Raw genomic sequence first — 6,097 nt, forward strand, 5'->3', positions numbered from 1 at the left:
CACAAGGTCAACTTGTGTCCTTCCTTGTACATAAACCACTACTAAAAGCTAACTTCTCTCTGCAGTATAGCTTGTGGATATCAGCAGGGGTAAAAGATATGTTTAATCAGGGCTGATTCCATGAAGATGTTCAGGGTTATGGTTTTGAGCATGTTGTGGCTTACTGAGACACCAAAGGAGAAGGGAGCCGTTGTTAAGGTTATTAGTAACAGCTTTGCTTTTCCTACTATGACATCTCAAAATGTCTCCTGTGAAAAGTCCTGTTTAGTAAAGTTGAGGCTTTTTCTAATCCCAAGTGTGTGTTCGTCAGCTGGGTGTTGATACATGTATGATTATAGGTTTTTCAACCACACATCAGACCTCAAAGGATGTTTTTGGCTGGCAGTGTGCATACTGTATATGGTTTATCCTCTGAATAATCTTCCAATATACTTCATATAATTCAATGCTTCAAAGTGACTGTGTCCTCCTGGCATTGAGCTGACATTCTGCTGGCTTGCATATCATATCACAATGAATGGGATTTGATACTGAAACCTTACATATCCTACCTTCTGTATGCCTTAGCAGCTGATACTTCACGAATTAGAGATGGTGCAGGGATCATGGGATGAGACAGCTGGCTCTTTGACAGTAAAAAGGGGCCATCCTTTATGCACAAAGGTGATTGAGTGATATAAAATGAGACACTGTATGAACATAGATTTATTTTATCTTCTGTTCATTGAAAAATAAGATTAAAATGACCCAAAATATTCACTAACAGTATGAGCATACAGATGGATCCAGCAAATAGGTCTGATGTTATGCTTCTAATGGCAGGTAACTATGAATGAATGCATTCAAAAGGATGTTGGAGGATTTCAAAGGGCTATTCACTGGGGATCTACTGATGCAGATACCTAAATTGCTGCCTTTTGCTATATCTTGCCTGAAGAAATGGCACAGCGGCACTAAGTTGCTGTCCTCTGACATAATCTTGCTTTCATTTGCCTGCTTCTGTGCCAAAAGGCAAAAGTTCAGTACCTAAATACTTTGCTGTATTTCACTTACAGTTATTCTTTGCTGTGGGGCAACAGCTTTATCCGATCAGATGAGACTAAGTATTTCCATGATGCTCATACGCACACATAGAAGCTGTTATTGAATATATCTTGGTGTATTTTTTTCTTAGTGCTGATTGCACAGTTTATATGATGTAAATGTGCACTGGTTACCATCACTGTTTTCATGCTGTTGCTGCTCTGTGTAGCTGCAAAATGTGATGCTCTTCATATTACCTTTATATTTCCCAATACTTGCACATGTATTTTATGTCCAAAAATATTTACCTCAAAATGACTAAGTGGATTTTCGACAAGGGCAAGAAACACAGCACTAGAGCATGTGACAGCAACACTATGTTAATTTGCCCTTTTGTGAATGGCATTCCATCCCTGTGGAGCACTGCTATACATATTCTGGGTATGAAATGCTAATGACGTTTTCAAATGGCATTCATTGTATTTGTGTGTGTTAAATAGGTTGCCACCGTGAATTCGCTGTTTTCTCAGTCCAACAAAGCTCAGGGATAGATCTGTAACTTTTTCTCATTTGGCACATACAGTCGTCGTCGTGACTCATTACCTGGACACAGACCACATGCTGACATGTTGAGAATTAAGGAAAATACAGCCATTTGAACTCCTGATGCGAGGGTAACAAAGACTCAATGAACACCAATAAAGGAGACATTACCTTACAGAAAGCAACAGAACAGTGCCGGGTGCCACCTGGCTGATTGGATGTTGTGCTATTAAAAGTTCAAAGTGTCAGCAGGAGCCAGGAATAAAACACATATATTACAATTGAAATGCCTCATATGGATCAAAATTCACGTACATTCATAATGTTCTTGGTGTCTTGTTCATTGTTTCAGAGATGCTTACTGTTACACTGGATTCATGATAATATAAGGTGTGAGGATATGCTGGTGTTAAGTCTCATGCATAGCTTTGAAACAATATTACAGAAGGTATGTGTCAAGAGTGAAAAAGCTCACAGTATGACCTTAAAACTAAGAGATTGTAAATGTAAATCATAGGCACATGACAAAAACCCTGCACTGCTGTAGTAATGGTGGACAGTCAGGGGACAAAAACTATGTGTGTGTCTGTGCGTGTGTGTGTGTGAACATGCGTGCTCAAAGTGCTTTAGGACTATAAACAAGGTGATGGATGTTCATGATGGAGTTTGTTGACTGGACCAAGCCTCAGTGTCTTGATTAATTGATGGGAGATACAGCAGTTTAAGCTTGCCTTGGTCCTCTGTGTCCTCTTTGACTGTCTGCTCCACCAAGTGTGTTAAGTGTGGAAATGTTACTGTGAGGAAAGAAAGCAAGGGCATTTTAAGCACTTCCAAGGGCAGAAAAGGCTTATTTTAGAACTGAAGGTTTAGGCTAGCTTAAGAAATACAGTTAGCCTAAAGTGGTAAACATTAAGTTCTTGGTATATTATATTTGTCCTATGTCTGCTTGTGTTGCTCTGTTTCTACTGGATGCATAGATAGGTGGTGGTACTCTGATTTAAACATCATTTTTGTCATTCAGACCATCATTTCAAATGGTTATGATAACATGTTTACTCACTGAGTGTATTGCTGGGATCTGAACATAGTAAAGGCAAAAGGAAGTTCAGCAAAATAATTGTTTGTCTACAGGCTACATCTTCCATTAACCCAAAATCGAATGGATAGTTGAGAGAGGACTTCAGTGTTCACCTTTTCTTTCTCTTTCAAATATATGAAAGTATAATAGCTTTTTGGGCCTCTGTGGTCATCCGATCGCAACATCACCACTGTACATTCCAGCAGCTCACCTGTAACATTTCAATATAACTGATATGATATGGATGCCAAATTAAAAGAAAAAACTGTGACAAAAGATGGTGCATTCATTTATTAGAATAAGGAATAAGAAGTAAAATCTAGTATTGATTTAAGTGACTGCTGCAGATCCTCTTCCTTTGTGCCATGAAAATATTTTCAAGGAAACATTGATTATACTTGACTTGATTTTACCTCCCAGAAACTTGAACATTATCGTCAAGAGCCTCTTATTATTATACATATTTTATGGTTGTGTTACAGTCACTTTGGATTTCAGAAAGAGGATTTGAGATAGAATACAGGAGACAATCTGTCACATAGTTTTTTACTTGATGTCATTCATTTACATTTACAAATATCCTCAAGGTCTTGCATCAATCTCTTTTGGTTTAGCACCACCATTTTGCTATTTTGGTTCACTCTGACCACTCTCATAAACCTAATTTCCAGCAGGCAGCTGTTTTCAGTGATAAGTGAGAGAGTGATAAGTGAGTGACAAGTGAGTGAGTTTATTTATACAGCACATTTTAAGCAATGTGAATAGTTAGCTAACTAGCTGGTGAACATGGTGGCGTATTTAGCTCCTAAAGCTCCTTTGCCTCAGTGGGTTGGTGGAGGGCAAAACAGAACTAAGAGGAGAGCAAATAGTGTAGCTATACATCAGATGTCCACTGGATGAGTAAACTGTTTGCTGATACATGCTATTTATTACATCATCAATTAATTTGGACTGCACTGTTGATTAATCTGCTGATTGTTTTTTCAATTAATCAATTGCTTGTTTGGTCTTGTTTAATGTCAGGACGTTGTGAAAAATGTCAATCGCTGTTTCCCAAAAACTAAGTTGATATTGTCAAATGTCTTCCTTTGTCCACACCAAAAGTCCACAACACAAAGATATTCAGTTTACTATCACGGAATATTCTGATTTGAGATGCTGTAACCTGATAATTTGGACATTTTGTTCTTTAAAGAATAACTCCAAATAGTTGGTGATTAATTTCATTGTCCACAATTCATCAATCAAGTAATCAATGCAACTCTAAATTTCAGAAGATGATATTTTGTCTATGTCGCGTTTCCTCGTTCTTATTCTGCTGCCCCCAAGTGGCCAAAAACCAACAGATACTGCTGCTTTAAATTTCCATCATCATGGCATTTTATCATCATGTTTTCTATAAATGCTGTGGTTATTGCAGTTCAGGGCATGTTTGCAAGTGTCTTTTTTTGACATGATTCTTAAATGCAGTAATTCCTTTACTCCATGACAAAAAAAAAAAATCTTTTTGGAAACAATAAAAAGCAACATTTAAATTAAGGAGCAAAACTGAATAAGGAATAAGGAATAAGGACATGAAGAAAAATCTTTTGAAAATGCTGATTACATGTTTTTCTTGCATGTTGTCTTGACTGTAAGCAATTGTCTTATAGTGCTCATTTAAATCAACTACAAGAAACCTTAGACTACTAATGCTTCATTTTAAACTCAACAATGCAGCTTTTTTTTCTGATGAAACGGTGAAAATGAAACAGCATCTTCACTTGGGTGGTATTACAATCATGTGCTCCCTCCCTTTCCTCTCCCCCTATCCCCCCTCTGCATGCTCTCATCTCGTCCTGCAGGAATAGACTCTCTTCCTCCGCCGCTGCAGCCTGACTCTGACACAACCGGCATGTCTGCAAACTGAGAGCCGCACAGTGAGACAGAGAGACAGACAGTATCCCTGCTTTCTCACGCACAACTTGTCTTCTCTCTCACACACAGCTGAAGGAAAATTTGCAGGGTGATTTTAAAAACTGCAACGAGGCTTTTCTGGGAGAGCTGAGGACTCGGAGGAGGATCAAAACAAGGTAACCGATGTCCGATCAAGCAAAAGAAAGGGGATGTTGGTGTGTAGCTTTACAGCACGGGACGGGATGGGGAGGATGTTCGTGCACTTGGTAAAAGATGCTGATCGCAACCTGCTCTGTATATTATGTATAATATTTGTATACGTGTGTGTATGTGTATGGAAAGCGTGTGTGGATGCAGACATTTAAAAAAAAATGTGTAATGCGTAATTGGGCTGAAATGAAATGCTGCACCGCACCAGAGCTGTGAGTTGATACTGTAAAAGGTTCATATGAGGAGAAAGTGATGCCGATGCTGCTGCGGATGATGATGATGATGAAGAGGAAGGAAACCAGGAAATGATTTAAAGACGCTCGGCTGCTGCAGATTCGACTTTGGGCGAATGAAAATGACCCGGGGACGGAGCAGCACTGTAATAATGAGTGCAGCAAGTTTTCAAGGGTATTCTTTCCCCGCTAGGCTGTACTGCAATGGCAGAGGGATGCTGTAAAATGCAGCAAAACTACCCTTGGGGTGGTTATGTGGTAATAAGATTGTTAAAAATAATCTTGGAGTGCAGTAAGGGCGCTTTAAACTCGGACTTGAGCTCCGCAACTCCCACAGAAAAAATCACTAGGGTATTATAATCTAACAAAGACAAATGATCACAAAGTATCAATAAGTCTGTAAACTAACCATATTGAACACAACGTTGTAGCATATTATAGAAAATGCAGATTTCTTTATAAATATAATTTCAAACCGTCCTGAGTCACTTTCAATCCAAAGAGAAATACCATTTGATTCTTGTAGTGATATCATATGATTTAAATTAAAATGTCACAATATAAACTCATAGACACACTGTGGGACCTTGAAATCCCTTGGGTGAGGCCCCCGCACTGACACAAACCACTTGCTCACTTTTGACCCTACATCTTTAACCCTGTCTCTTTTCGTCCTTTTGTTCTGGGAGTTATTTCCATAAGGGTAAATCACATGCAGCCTAGCAGCGTCAGCACAAATCCACACAAGATGAAGTGTGCTTGTAAACCAAGGGCGCAGGTGCCTGAACAAAACTCGGGGTGCAGTTTTGTAGCAAAGGGTAAAGCCATCTTAACCCAGTTTTGCCACCTTTTTTGTTCTCTGGAATAAAGTTAGCCACATTTTGAGGAGGTTTAGGATTTTGTTTCATTCTTACTTTTAGAAATGTAAAGATAATGTATTTGAATGAAAACCAGCACTTTTCCAAAAGTAGAGTTGATCTTGATTATTTGATGATGAGGATCTGCAGTTCCATAGAGGTCATTCATCCTTTCTCCGTCTGCATCGAGCCTCATCATCATCATCATCATCCTCCCCCATCCTATCAAACTCTTGTATATAAAACCCACTGGAGTG

The sequence above is a fragment of the Scomber japonicus genome, chromosome 2 (genome assembly GCF_027409825.1).
Source record: "Scomber japonicus isolate fScoJap1 chromosome 2, fScoJap1.pri, whole genome shotgun sequence".
In the NCBI taxonomy this organism is placed as follows: Eukaryota; Metazoa; Chordata; class Actinopteri; order Scombriformes; family Scombridae; genus Scomber; species Scomber japonicus.